The sequence below is a fragment of the Meriones unguiculatus genome, chromosome 10, assembly GCF_030254825.1.
Source record: "Meriones unguiculatus strain TT.TT164.6M chromosome 10, Bangor_MerUng_6.1, whole genome shotgun sequence".
NCBI classification, from domain to species: Eukaryota; Metazoa; Chordata; class Mammalia; order Rodentia; family Muridae; genus Meriones; species Meriones unguiculatus.
The window spans coordinates 40,811,590-40,825,933 of record NC_083358.1 but is presented as its reverse complement, the minus strand read 5'-3'; the positions used below and the strand labels follow the sequence as shown (position 1 = coordinate 40,825,933).

General features: G+C 45.9%; 2 long non-coding RNA genes across 2 annotated transcripts in view; both read left to right on the top strand.

The window, feature by feature from the left end:
- LOC132656850 (uncharacterized) overlaps positions 1 to 14,344 on the top strand; it is a 61,373-nt gene that overhangs the window by 9,087 nt on the left and 37,942 nt on the right. The gene's annotated exons all lie outside the window — the stretch shown is intronic.
- Positions 5,318 to 12,206, top strand: LOC132656849 (uncharacterized). Its single transcript, XR_009594615.1, has 3 exons — positions 5,318 to 7,517; positions 11,921 to 12,016; positions 12,105 to 12,206. It is a non-coding gene; the product is annotated as an uncharacterized LOC132656849 (long non-coding RNA).

Here is a 14,344-nt window from a genome sequence, read left to right as displayed (position 1 = left end):
GGGCCAGAATTCTCCTCATTTTCCTCAGAGCCTCTGCCATGCTGTCTTTCTTTGGTGTTAATAACTCTTCTAAAATCTCTTACCCAAAAGGGCAACCTATTGTCCCATTTGAGCCTTGAACTAAGACCTTTCAGAGAACAAACCCAACCACACTGCCAACTCTAGCCTGCATTTGCTACTTTGTGGGTTCTTCTTTTTTCCACCCTTCTCCACCCCTATTCTTCCATCCTTTCAACCCCCAACACTAGATAAGAAAGAAAAAAAGGATAGAGAGGAAAGGAAAGAGATCCCTGAATAAAGTCAGGGGTTGGGGAAGGGGGTGACATCATCATTAGGCTACTTCCTGCAGATTAGGGGGCTTGAGCTCCTTGAGAGAAGTTTGATCTTTGCCATCAGGACAGCTAATTTCTTCTTCGCTCACGACTACTTTACAAACCTCAACCAACAGCAACCAAGCAACAACCCACCTCACCTCTCAGACCCTACCGTTTATGTGCCCTCTGAAAAGTTCCCAGAATTCCAAATGTCACACAATCGTTAGAAACTATCTGTACCTGGCAGGATCACGTCTCTGCTAGAGCACGAGGCAAATCATAGTCAGCTGCTGTGAAACAGTCCCATGTCCCATACCTGGGATTAAAACTAAAACACATTTTTACAATATTTCTCTTAAAAAAACCAAAATACCCTCAGAGGGACTGCTGTTACTTTGGGTGGTTGTGGGGATCCTCTGTGTGTGTGTGTGTGTGTGTGTCTGATTCTTATTCATTCTGCAAACCATATGTACACATAGACAAATAGATGTATTTATTATGTGCTGTGTGCAGTGAAAGTTAATACTAGGAATTAAGCAGTCATGTGGCCAGATTACCAGAGTAGGCAGGATTATCAGTCAAATTGCTATTAAAACTACCTCACTTTGTAAATTTATTGTTACTCAATAAATTGTGGGCTTTATGAAAAGACACGAACAGGCTTGATTGTTTCTGGCATATCTTGTTCTGGAAAGGGACCTTCACGGTGCTGTTGGTAGACAGGCTGGACACCTGGGGAGGAGATGTGAGGCAGAGGAGGCAGGGGTGTGATGGCCCCAGTGTGCCTGAGGGAAGCTTGTATCTGCAGCCTGGTGAGGGAGGAGAAAGGGCAAGGAGTTCTGAGAGGTAGGCAGGGACCAGAGCTGCGTGCCTTAGATGCTGTCCTGGGACAGAGACAGCCACTGGTAAAGGTTCTCCAGATCATGGGTCTGCAAGGGCCTGTGTCCTTGTAGGCAGTCTTCTTGTCTGGGGGTGCTAGCTGTGAGGAATTGTTTCTTTTCTTTTTTTCCTTCTTTTCCCTTCTTTTCTAATCAAAGTTAGTTAACCTCTCCTGCTGGTTCCCATCAGTGAAATGAGACAGTCACCAGCCCTGGCAGGGATTAAGTCATTTCCGTGAGAGCATTCACTACCGCAGTTAGAGTGCTAGTGTGCCCCTTCTCCCTTGCTAAAATTGCTCTCAGTTCGCTCCCGTGTTCCTTTGTGTGACACCAAGATGATTGATTTTCAATACCGCTGACAAAATTATAACAATGTACTTTAAAACATGTCTGGGGCTGGAGAGATGGCTCAGAGGTTAAGAGCACTGGCTGCTCTTCCAGAGGCCCTGAGTTCAATTCCCAGCATCCACATGGTGGCTCACAACCATCTATAATGAATCTGCTGCCCTCTTCTGGCATGCAGGTGTACATGCAGACAGAACACTGTATACATAATAAATAAATCTTTAAAAACAAAAAAACAAAAAAACAAAAAACATGTCTGTTTTAATTTTTTTTTCATTTCTTTGTTTTGCTTTAGGTGTTTTTGTTTTTTTTTGTTTGTTTTTGGTTTTTTTGGTGGTGTTTTTTTGTTTGTTTGTTTTTGTTTTTTTGTTTTAGACAGGGTCTCACTGTGTATCTCTAGTTGGCTTGGAACTTGTTATGTAGACCAGGCTGACCTCAGACTCATAGAAATCCACCTTCCTCTGATCCTTGAGTGGTAGAATTAAAGCTATGTACTACCATGCTTGGCCTAAAGACTTGTTTTGGAAACAGAGTTCTGCTCTGTGAATCCAGGCTGGTTTGGAACATACTACAAAGCTCAAGCTAGCATTAAACTTATAACGGCATGGTCTGGTGCTTTGTATTTGATTGTTAATTGTTTTGTCCCCTCCCCCGACATCTGTGTGCTGTCTTTTACAAAATGACGTTTGTAATCCTTGCCTCCAAGTTACCCCTGATTGGCTGAATAAATGCCTACCCGCCTGGGCAGGGCAGAGTGAGGTAGGCAGGGCAAAAGTGTGAGCTCTGAGGACAGAAGGATCACAGGAAGGAGAGACAGGTGCAGGAGAAAGGCGGAAAGCCGCCATGGGATAGGAAAGAACCACATGGCCTGGGAGGTGTGAACTCTGAGAACAGTGCTGAGAGGAGCAGCCCAGATGGAAAGCAAGTTCAAGCATTTATGGGGATATTGGATGGGAGTAGCCCCGATAGGAATTATTAAGGCAAATGGCATGGGATGAGGGGCTGGGTGGCAACCAAGGTAGCTCAGGGGGTTTATATATGCCCAGCCCCAGGTAAAATAAGGCTTATCTAAAATCTATCAGGTGTCTGTGCCTTTTATTGTTTAATAGTAGGTTAAATAAAACTGCCATAGTAATTATAGGCTTTTAATAATAAACATTATTAGCCATATTTATACTTTTTAGCTTCTTAAGTACTGGCATTACATGCCATCAAGCCCACTTGATAAATTTTACTTAGCAGAAGAAGGCGTGTGTGAGCCGAGGGCAAAGGGCTGCTGTCAGCTGGAGGAGGTGCATGGAGTGACACACTATGACCTGTAGTCAGGTCCAACACCTGCCTGGTCATAGATGGTTTTAGAACGCAATAGCCAACCAAGAAATACCTGCATGTGTGACTTTGCTGTAGGCTACTGTATTAGTTAGGGTTCTCTACAGGAATAGAAGCCATAGAACAAATCTCCCTGTATATAAAAAAGGCGATTTATTAGAATGGCTTACAGGTTGTGGTCCAGCTAATCCAACAATGGTTGTCTACCAACAGAAAGTCCAAGAATCCAGTAGTTGTTCAGTCCATGAGCCTGATGTCTCAGCTGGTCTTCAGTATACACTGAAGTAGGTTCTGTTGCCGGTGAAAGAACAGACTTACTAGCAAGGCAAGGAAAAAGAGCGAAAGCTTTCTTCTTCTTCCATGTCCTTTATATAGGCTGCCACCAGAAGGTGTGGCCCAGATTTAAAGTGGATCTTCCCACGTCAAAAAAAATCTGGATTTAGGGTGGGTCTTCCCGATGCAATTGATTTAATTAAGAAAAAACAAACAAACAAACCTCTGACAGGTGTGCCCAGCCATTTGGGTTTTAGTTAATTCCAGAAGACATGGTCAAGCTGACAACCAAGAATAGCCATCACAGTCACCTTAGAATCGCAAATGGCAAACAAACTTCATCTATAACTTCATGTACGGGCATCAACACTGGTTGAGCTTATATTCCTGGAAGTGGAGCAGAAAGAAAACAGTGTCTGTTATATAGAAGGTAGAAAACTCCATATGCAGTTGGAAGATGCAGAGAGCTCATCTGATGTGTGACAAAACTTTTCCTGGGCAGATGCTGCACACATGTCTACTCAGCCCAGATAGGGAGACCACAGCTGATTAGCTTTGTTTGTTTGTTTTTGTTTTCACAACTAGACTCAGACCGGTGGGAAGAGGGAACTTCATTTGAGAAAATTCCTCCACCAGATTGGCCTATAGGTATGCTTAAACTCTATAGCCCCTCCATTAAGACTTACTTTAGTTCTTAGCATAACTATAGCTCTTCTGTTAACACTTGCTTTTGTCTTCAGCATAATAGAAGCCATTTTTTAAGTCACCATTTGATCATAAGGTGAAATTAAGTTCAGGTTCTCAGGCTCTGCCTGCCTGAGAGCTTGAATAGCCTTTTACTTACAATTCAGTACTTGTTGAACATTCTGCTTGAATTAATGATATGTGTTCTACTGAAACAAAACCACAAATACCCTGCTATGTTCCTTTCTCCCAGAACGATGAGGGAACTGGAAAGTCTCCAAGCCTATATCCTAACAATCATCTTAAAATACTTTTTCTAACTACCTGATACAATGTACTTGGAACAGAATCGATTATGTTTAGCAACTCAAAATGATGTAATGCTTCCTGCACCTGGTTACCTGGTTGTTACCTGGTTGCGGTTTTTCTTATAAAATCCTGTCTTAGAAACAGACGGGTGTCATAGTCTGGTTCCCGAATCTAGGCTGTGTGTCCCTGACCAGTCATTCTTTGTTCAGCATTCAATAAACTTCCCTCAGTCTGAGTCTGGTGTTCGAGTGGTCAGTGTGCAGCTATTTCTGAACCCATAACAATAGGCAAATCTGTGGGTTATTTTCGTGGTTCATGATTGACGTGGGAGGGCCTAGCCCACTTTTGGCAGTGCCACCCCTGGGCAGTTGGCCCGGAAAAGAAAGCAGACTGAGCAAAACCATGGGGAGCACGTAATGGAAGTTTTGGTTTCTTTGTATGTTATGTAAATATACTTTTGTCTTAACCCCAAGTGTGGGATTTTAGTTGAGCTATAGTTTGTCCACACCTGTTAACTGTCATGTGTGGGGTGTGATCTTTGCCAGCTGGTAACAGCCTTTCACGAGAGGCACGGAGAGGGGGGTCTAGGACTCTGAGAGTATAGATATGAGAGCAAGAAAGAGATGGTTTGACAGTGTGGAGCACACAGGGAGAAATGCTTCAGGGTGCAGGGATGTGGAGGAGCCTGCTGGCTGCCTCTTTGGTTAACAGGATTGGTGTAGAGCCCTAAAAGAACCCCTGACCCTCAATAGCCGGGAGAATTAAAAGGGTCTGGGCCCCCTCTGCCCACTGACCATTTCTCTCTTAATTAAGGCTGGGGGGTTGATAGAAGGGAGGTAGAGGCCTAAACACCTCAAATAAAGTAGAGGTTTTTTTTTGTTGTTTTGTTTTGTTTTTTAAAGCTACCGAAACAAGATAGTAAGCAGCACTCCTCCATGGTCTCTGCTTCAGTTCCTGCCTCCAGGGTCCTGCTTTGAGTTTCTGCCCTGACTTTCCCCAGTGATGGAGTGTGACCCGGGAGTTTCCAGATGGAAGTAAATCATTTCCTTCCCAACTTGTTTTTAGTCATAGCGTTATCACAGTAATAGAAAACAAACTACAAAAGAAGGTGCATAAAATATGCTTCCTGAGCACAGACAAACATTTAGGTGTTGTTTTTTTTTTTTTTTTTTTTTTCTAGACACTTCTGCATAGGAGGAGCTACAGGAGGAGCTACAGGAGGAGGGGATGTTAGAGTGTATACCAGCACCTACAATGTTGCTGTGCAGCTACAACTTTATCTGAGGCTGCTCATTTAACCCACCAACTCTCAGAAGGTGGGATTGTGCTCATCTTACAGGCAAAGAAACGGAGGCTTGAAGAGATCAAGTACCTCACCCAGAACCCTCACCACTAGGAAGTGCCGGAATCAGAACAGGCACAGCATGGTGCTCTATTTAGCATGTTCCCCACAGCCCACACAACCTAAGAGGCAGAGGTTCCTTCGTTCCCTAGGAATCTCTGAGACTGTGACCTGTAGGACAAGGAGCTACATGGTCCTTCTTCATCTCTAGGTCACAGGACACACACAGACAGCAAACCCCAGTGTTCTTAGAAGAGACTGTTGATGTAAACCTCTGAAGTGTCTCCCTACAGCAGCCCTGAGTCTGGGGCTGTGCAGGAGCCTGCATTAGACTTGCTGCAGATTTCCATCTGACCTCTCCTTAGCTGAGAAACCAAGACGAGTGAAGTGTGCTTCCCGCAGCCTTTCCCTCTACCTAACCTCTCCTGGTCAGGGCTCCCAGAGCACACACGCCCCTGAGGTTCTTTAGTGAAGGCTCACTAGCATCTCCTTGTCCCTTCCCAAGACACTTGTGTCTTTCCTGTAGCCCTGGTCCTGCTCCAGCCACAGGCCACCTCCACTATAGCAAGGGAAGAGGTGGGAGGATGTGGAAGAGGTAATCGGCCTTCTGGTGTGGGTTGGTGGTAAGGAACACGCCTCCTGCAGATGCTGGAACACTTGGCATAGGACTCCGGGGTCAGGCAGTCTCACAGGAAGCTGGGTCTCCGCCCTTCCCCTCCAGCTTCCTAGTAAAAATAACCGATGCTTCCGGAAGCATTCTACACAGGAAGGCCACGGTAGGAGCTGCAAGGTTACTATCAATATTCCTTCTGTTTTGCAATGGTTAGGATAGAGTGTTCCCACCTATCTCCTCTCTGCCTCGCCTCCTTTCCCTCTTCAGCACCTCTGGCCTCTTTTTATTCAGAATTCCCTAGAGAGAACCTCCTGGGCTCCTCTTTGCCCTACAGCATGGAAAACACAACCCTGGGAATATGTCAAGATAATTCAGTGGCAAACAGACTGAAAAAAATCCTAATCACTGTGTATTTTCTCCTTTCTTTCTTTCTTTCTTTCTTTCTCTCTCTCTCTCTCTCTCTCTCTCTCTCTCTCTCTCTCTTTCTTTCTTTCTTTCTTCTTTCTTCTTTCTTTTTGACAATTTCTTTGTGTAGCCTTGGCTGTCCTAGACTCATTTTGTAGACCAGGCTGGCCTTAAACTCAGAGATCCACCGGCCTTTGTCTCCCTGAGTGCTGGGGTTAAAGGCGTGCTCCGTGCCTGGCTGTTTTTTTCTTTTCTGTTTTGAGAAGAGTTATTATGGCCATAAACCCCTTTCCTTGTAATTATATTTAACTTAATGGTGTTCTTAAACTTTTTTTTTTTAATGTTCAGGGGGCATGTGGATATGTCCAGAGTCATGAAGAGGGATGAAAACGACTCAAATGTTGAAATAAGCATGCTAGCTGGTGATTCTGGACCTTGTGCACTAAGAGCACTTGGGCTAATGTAATGGTGCAACCTTTGAAAAGGCCACAGATTTAAGGGCTGGTCCAGCACCCTACACTGGCCCAAGCCTTGGCATAGTAAGGGGCTTGGCTCTGCCTTTGCTGTGTTGTGAGTGGTCGAAGCCAAACCCCTCAATTCTGGGTTGGGGCAAGAGATGCTTTTTGTTTGTTTTGTGTGTGTTTTAGATAAGATTTTCTTCTGTAGTTTCTAGGCTGGTATTAACTTATAGAAATCCTCCTGCCTCAAAGTTTCAAGTGGTGGGATTACAGGCATGAGCTACCTCGTTTGCCTGACAATTTCTTAAAGGAGAATATTTCAGCCTCCTTCCCCCTTCTCCCTCCTGCCAATGTGGTGCTCAGACTCGGAGCTAGAGGGTAAAGAGGACCTCTCACAAGCTTTTCTGCACTCGGTGGCACACTCGACTTAATGATTGAGCAAGACGGCTGAGCAAGACGGCTTTGAATCACCTACGCCCTTGGCGCCACCTGCTGCTCCCGCCGCGGCAATGCAGCTCTGACCCGGCCGGAACCCAAGCCTAGCTTCTGAGCCCAACGAGAAATCTGGTGAGCTTCAATGCCTTCTTTACTCCGGCATCTCCACAACCGAGACACTTGAGCTGTCCCCTATGCTCCCCTGGGTATGAGGAGAGCTGCTGGCCCAGGTAGGGGGTTGGAGGGATGGCTCAGCGGCCAAGGGCCCTTGCTGCTCCTGCGGAAGAACCCAATTCTCTTCCCAGCACACGTTAACCACCTGTAACTCCAGATCAAGGGGGTTCACCACCTCTGGCCTATGCAGGTACCCTCTCTTCCACTATAGATCTAATCGGGAGGTGGCACTCTGTTTCTTCAAGCGAAGAGGCCATCAGAGTCCATGCTTTCCCCTAGTCCCGTGCGGCCGCCTTTGAGGGACTTCCCTGTGTGTCCAGGACCACACCACAGACTTGGAGAAACTGTAAGCCAGGCTATCAGAGCGATTTCTGTTTTGGGGCAGCCTCAGAGCACGGGTTATCCATACTCCAGCTAAGCACAGGTCTCACTGAATAGACTCTGGCTGAGAATGGGGCCTGCGCCGCGTTTTTAACCAGCACCCATTTGGACCTGGGCTTGTTAAGGTGAAGAATTACCCTGCTTAAAAGCACCCTTCCCCCAGCTCTTTTTCCAAGCTCTGTGGGAAGTCGCTAAACTGAGTTTTCTCTGGTCTAGGGTCAGTTTCTCCTTTATAGGGAAACTCCATCAATGAGCACTGAAGGTCCTTGAGGTGTGTGTGTGTGTGTGTGTGTGTGTGTGTGTAAAGCTTAGAGGAGTTACTTAACTTTGCTAAGGAAAAGGGACAGGCAGATTTCAAAACTACTCCTTACTCACCTCCTTCCCTTCCTCCTCCTGTCCCTTCCTATATTTCTCTTCTTCCTCCTCCCTCTCGTTCCTTTTCCCCTTCTATTCTCCCTCCCCAATCCTCTTCAATACCCACCCAGTTCTTCCCCTCCCTCATCCTCCTTCCCAGTACAACCTTTTTCACACAACTGAGACAGAAATCAACCATATATTTATTATTCAGGAAAAATAAATTTAATGTTATTTCTATTTAAAAATTTTATTTATTATTTTTGAGCATGTTGTGTACGGATGTGTGTGTAAGTGTGGGTGGTGTGCCACAGGTCACTTGTGGAGGTCAGAGGACAACTTTCTGGAGTCGCTTCTCTCCTTCCACTGCGTTTCTGGGTTTTGGACTCAGGTCATAAGGCTTGCTTAGCAAGCGTCTTCCCGATGAACCATTTCGCCAGCCCAGACTTAGAATTAGTTCTGAAAATAGGCAATGCAAGGCCAGCGAGTTGGCTCACTGCGAGAAGGGTTCGCTGCACCAGCGCGGCAACCTAAGTTCAGTGTCTACATAAAGGGGGACGGAGAGAACCACTTTATAGCGAGACTTTCTTGGACCCCACCATGGATGAATAAAGACACGGAGACTTATTAGTATTTCTAAAAGCTTAGGCACTATCAGCTATTCAAACCAACAAACCCCAGCCTACGACCTGCCACGTGGCCCATTTCTTCTCTCTCACTCAGCCCCAGCCCCTGTTTCTTCCCATGTCACACTGTCAAATCTCCGTGTCTGATTCCTCTTCCAGAGACCCTTTTTCAGCCTGGAAGACTCGCCTTTTCTCTTAGGCCTAGATATTGACAGTCAGCTCTTTATTAAGCCAATCAAAAGGTGGGAGAGAAAGAGTGCTTACAAGATAAAGGCCAGTGGCGATCCATAAGAATAACAATGCCTTGTTTTTAATTGCTGAGTAGTATTCAAGGAAATTGTGAAATTTGCAGGCAAATGGTGGGATCTAGAAAAGATCATCCTGAGTGAGGTATACCAGAAAGACACACATGGTACATAATCACTTATAAGTGGATATTAGACATATAATATAGGATAAACATACTAAAATATGTGCATCTAAAGAAGCTAAACAAGAAGGAGGACCCTGGGTAAGATGATCAGTCCTCACTCAGGCAAATGGGATGTACATCGGAAGAGGGAGAAAACAGGGAACAGGACTGGAGCCTACCACAGAGGGCCTCTGAAAGACTCTGCCCTGCAGGGTATCAAAGCAGATGCTGAGGCTCATAGCCAAACTTTGGGCAGAGTGCAGGGAATCTTATGAAAGAAAGGGGGAGATAGAAATACCTGGAGGAGACAGGAACTCCACAAGGAAAGCAACAGAACCAAAAAATCAGGGTACAGGGGTTTTTTTCTGAGACTGATACTCCAACCAAGGACCATCTATGGAGACAATCTAGAACCCCTGCAGAGATGTAGCCCATGGCAGCTCAGTGTCCAAGTGGGTTCCCAAGACAGTTCCAGAACTGTCTCTGACTTGAACTCTTGGAGCAGCCTTAACAGGCCACAGAGGAAGAAAATGCAACCAGTCCTGATGAGACCTGATAGGATAGGGTCAGAGGGAAGAGGAAGAAGACCTCCCTTATCAGTGGACTTAAGAAAGGGCCTGGGAGGAGATGAGGGAGGGAAAGTGGGATTGGGAGGGGCTGAGGGAGAGGGCTACAGCTGGGATACAGAGTGAATAAACTGTAATAAATAAATAAATAAATTAATTAATTAAAGAACAACAATAAAGATGTCTGGACAGTACTCAGCTCTCTGCCGGTTTAGCAATCAACAAGTGAGTGTATAGAGACAGCCTTCACACAGTACAGAAGAGATTACCCCAACACCACTACGTAAAGTTGTTCTCTGACCTCCAGTTATGCCACGGCAAGCTCTTCTTCCAATGATAAACAAATTTAAAACAATCAATGCTAATGGACATGGTGGCACATGTTTGGAATCTCAGAATTCCCAAAGTGAGTTCAAGGGCAGTCTGGGCTACATAGGGAACCCCTGTCTCAAAAATCCAAGGGCTAAGAGTGTAGCTCAGTGTAGAGAGCTGCTTTGTTATTCAGCGAAAAACATGTTTTCACCCTGACCTTCACCTTGAGACAGATAAAAGAAATTTCACCAGGTTCCTTAAAACTTGTTTGTGTGACCTTGGACCATATCTGCTACAGGGAAGCGATTTTAGAAAACAAGTTTGGCAGTTCCATGAACTTCTTTCTTGTATTGATGTGACTTGTTTTGCTTTGCCTATATAAGGAATTGTGAAATAAACTCATGCTGCAGTCTAACTGACAGCCCTTTGAAGCTGATCCTGTGTGTAGTGTGACTTTGCTTTAATTATTTCAATCCTCACTCCCCACTCAGGAACTGTTCAACAATGTCAGCGGGCTCTGGCAGCTCAGCATCAAAGTGCATAGAGCATAAGGTTCTAGGTTTGTTCCCTATCAACACACATACACACACACACACACACACACATACGTACATAACACACAACATACATACACACACACACACACAGAAACACCACACAGAAACTCATATACACACACACACACATACACATGCACACATACACACATACACTTACATACACACATAACACACAACATACATACACAAACATACACACACACACACACACACACACCAAGGTTGAAAAAGAATCTACATAAAGCCAGGTATAATTCTTGTACTCTGGAGGCTGGAGGCTGCAGCTAAAGCAGTTTCACTTGGAGGCTAGCCCCAGCTACTCAGAGAGACTTTGTCTCAAAACAATAGCAACATTTTGGGGGCTGGAGAGGTGGCTCAGTAGTTGAGGGCACCATGCCCTTGCAGAGGATCCAAGTTGGGTTCACAGCCTATAACTCCAGTTCTGGGGATTCCAATGCCCACTACTGGACTCTGGGGGCGCCTGCACCTCATGTGTACAAACTCACCCTCACGCATATGTACAGGTAATAAAACATAAAACATTAAAAAATAACAACAGCCCACAAACCAACCCTAAAATAACCCCACTGAGTGTTACACTGTACCTAGTGCTGCTGCACAGCAATGTAAACACATTTGATAATGGTGAAGAGGGGGCTTTTGCATGTGTGGCTTTTTATTACAGTAAAAAAAGGAATCCAGTAACAGGGTTTCTCCTGTTCCATAATGCCACCCCAGGCAATCATTTCTCCTCGTTTTTCCTCAAAGGATCTTTTCACATTAAAACAGTATTTGTTTTCAAATGTGAGTGTTTGCCTACCTGTATATATGCCCACTGTCTGCAGTCCTGGATTCCTCATAGGTCAGAAGAGGGCATTGGAGCCCCTGGAAATGGAGTTACAGGAGGTTGTGCTGGGAGCCAAACCCAGGCTCTTTGCCAAAGCAAGCTAGTGTCCTTAACCACTGAACCATCTCTCCCGCCCCACTTTAATTTGCACAGACACTTTTCAATTATTTTGAGACTTTGAGACAGGGTGTCACCATGTAGACCAGGCTGGCCTCAGGCCTTTTTTTTTTTTTTTTTTACAATCTTAAAGCACACAGAATTTCAGATATTATCATCTTCTCTCTCTTTTTACACATGATTAAGAAGATCATCCTGCTGCCTGCCTCTTTTGGGCTATGTCTTGGAGCTCTCTGTGCACCAGCCACCAGCCGGTGGACGTTCTTTCCTTCGCTGATCTAGGTAAGAAGCACCGAAGGACTGGCAGGGTGGCCCAGTGGGCAGGGCTGTGTGCTACCAGATCTGATGAGTTCAATCCTTGGACCCCAAGGGACGGAAGGAGAGCATAGACTCTGCAAGCCTGCCCTCTGACCTCCACAGGTGTGTCCTGACTGACGTAGATTGCCCCACCCCAAGCAGAGAAATAAACGCAAAACCAAACACAGGGTCTGACCTCTTTCTTTCACCACTCCCTTCTGACGGACCTTAGGGATGCTTCAGTTCACAGAAGACGTATTATCAGCAGTGGGAAGGAGCAGGCTCAGCAGCTCAGGGGTTAAAATGCCCCAGAGCCTCGTCAGGCCGTCGTCCTGCTGTTTTCTCCAGGGCTGGATCTCTGCCGAGGAAGTGGCAGAAGCATTTGCACAGCCCTTAAAGTACAAACCAAGAGTAGTCACCTGACAGTAGTCACCTGAGGTCAGCTCATGCTACTGCTGCCAGACAGAGTCCCAGCCCTCATCTAACCTTCTCTGGGATCCTTGGGTGGGGCGCAGGTGTTGACAGACGGAGTCAACAAAGTGGCAGGAGGGGAAAATGGGGGCGGGCCTGCCTCTTGCTATGCTGCAGGTGGCGATCTCCCCCATAGGTATGCCCGTGGACTGTCCATCGGCCCTTTCTTCTTCCCCGCTCATGGGAGATCACTAAAGTGGAGGTCATTTGTCTCTGAGGTTCTCACAGCCTTGGGCTCAACACAGACAGTGCCTGAGCATGTGCCAGATGCCCTACTAAGTGCTTTAGTGTGGTTCAACCTCCTAGTATCCAGAAGTGGATTCTGTTAGGATCCTCAGGGCTTATTTTTAGTTAGTTTGATGGACTTTGGTCTTGTTATTTGAATATAGGGGGTCTTACTCTTTAGTCCAGGTTGGCTTTGAACTCACAATTCTCTTGCCTCAGCTTTCTGCCTGAGGTTACAGGTGTGTGCTGTGCCTGGCTCCTTCTTAGTTTTGGGATGAAGAGAGTGATTAAATAACTCATTTGAGCCACTCAGCAATTAAGTGCCAGATTGATGACATAGGTGGGTTGACTCTGGAACCTTCCCCTTGTCAATTTCCCATGAGGTCTCAGCGCCCTTTCTTCTTCTGCTTGGAAAGGTCGGAGGGGAAATTCTATTGGTTTTATTTCAGTTCTGTATAAAATAACCTGCAGGTCAACAGAGCTGTATTTGGGGTCTGGATGTGTACGTAAGCTGTACAGCCCCGGGACAGTTATTTACTGCCTTTATTTCTCATCAAACCCAGGGGCGATTTCCTGGGATTAGTGTGGAGGCAAAATGGTGGGTTCACATAGTGAGGACTGGGAACATGGGGCCTAGCATTTGCCAGGCAATGAGTGGATATCTATATCCATGTCTATCTAGACATCTGTCTGCCTGCGTACGCACTGCACGCACGCTCGGTGCCTGTGGAGGACAGATGTGCACACTGGAACCCCAGAACTGCAGTTAGAGAAGGTAGGAAGCAGCCATGTGGCTGCTGGAAGCAAATCGGGGTCCTCTGCAGGAGCAGCAAGGGCTCCTCACCACTGCGGCGACTCTCCAGCTCCTGCGGTAGTTATCTTTACACAGCCTAGGCTGGCCTCTAATTCTGGATCTTCTTGCCTTATCCTCCCTTGTGCTGCTGGAGTCACAAGCATACACCACCACACCTGGCTCCCAGTTCAGCATTTTAATTAATTAATATGTTTGTATGTTTGTTTCGAGGCAGGGTTTCTCTGTGTAACCTTGGCTGTCTTGGGCTCACGTTTGTAGATCAGGCTGGCCTCAGACTCACAGAGGTCCACCTGCCTCTCCTTCCCCAGTGCTGGGATTATAGGCACGTGTCACTGGGCCTGGCCATCTCCGCATTTTAAATGTTTGTTTGTTATTATTGTGTCAACATATGGTGTGCGTGTGTGTGTGTGCGCGCATGTGTGTATAAGGCAGAGGATAGCTCTCTGGAGTTGGTTCTTATGTTTAGGTGGGTTCTAGAGACTGAATTCAGATTAGTTAGCTTACAAGAAGTGTTTTTATGAGCTGAGCCAGCTAGCTCATCTGAGCCTCAGTATTTTTGAGGTGCTGAGGAGGGTCTTATTTGGTGCTGTGCTGTAGTACTCAGACTGTCTTTTTATCTTTAATTTTTTTTTTTTTAATCTGAGTCTTCTTGTTCTTGAACAACTTGGTATTTTGAGAAATTTTAGTGAATCAGAAAGGCGGACAGAGGCAACAGTGCCATCTTGTGGCAAGAGCTCAGTATTACCACCTTCATACCATAACCTTTCTTCCCAGACACCTTTCTCTCTCATTCTGCATTTAAG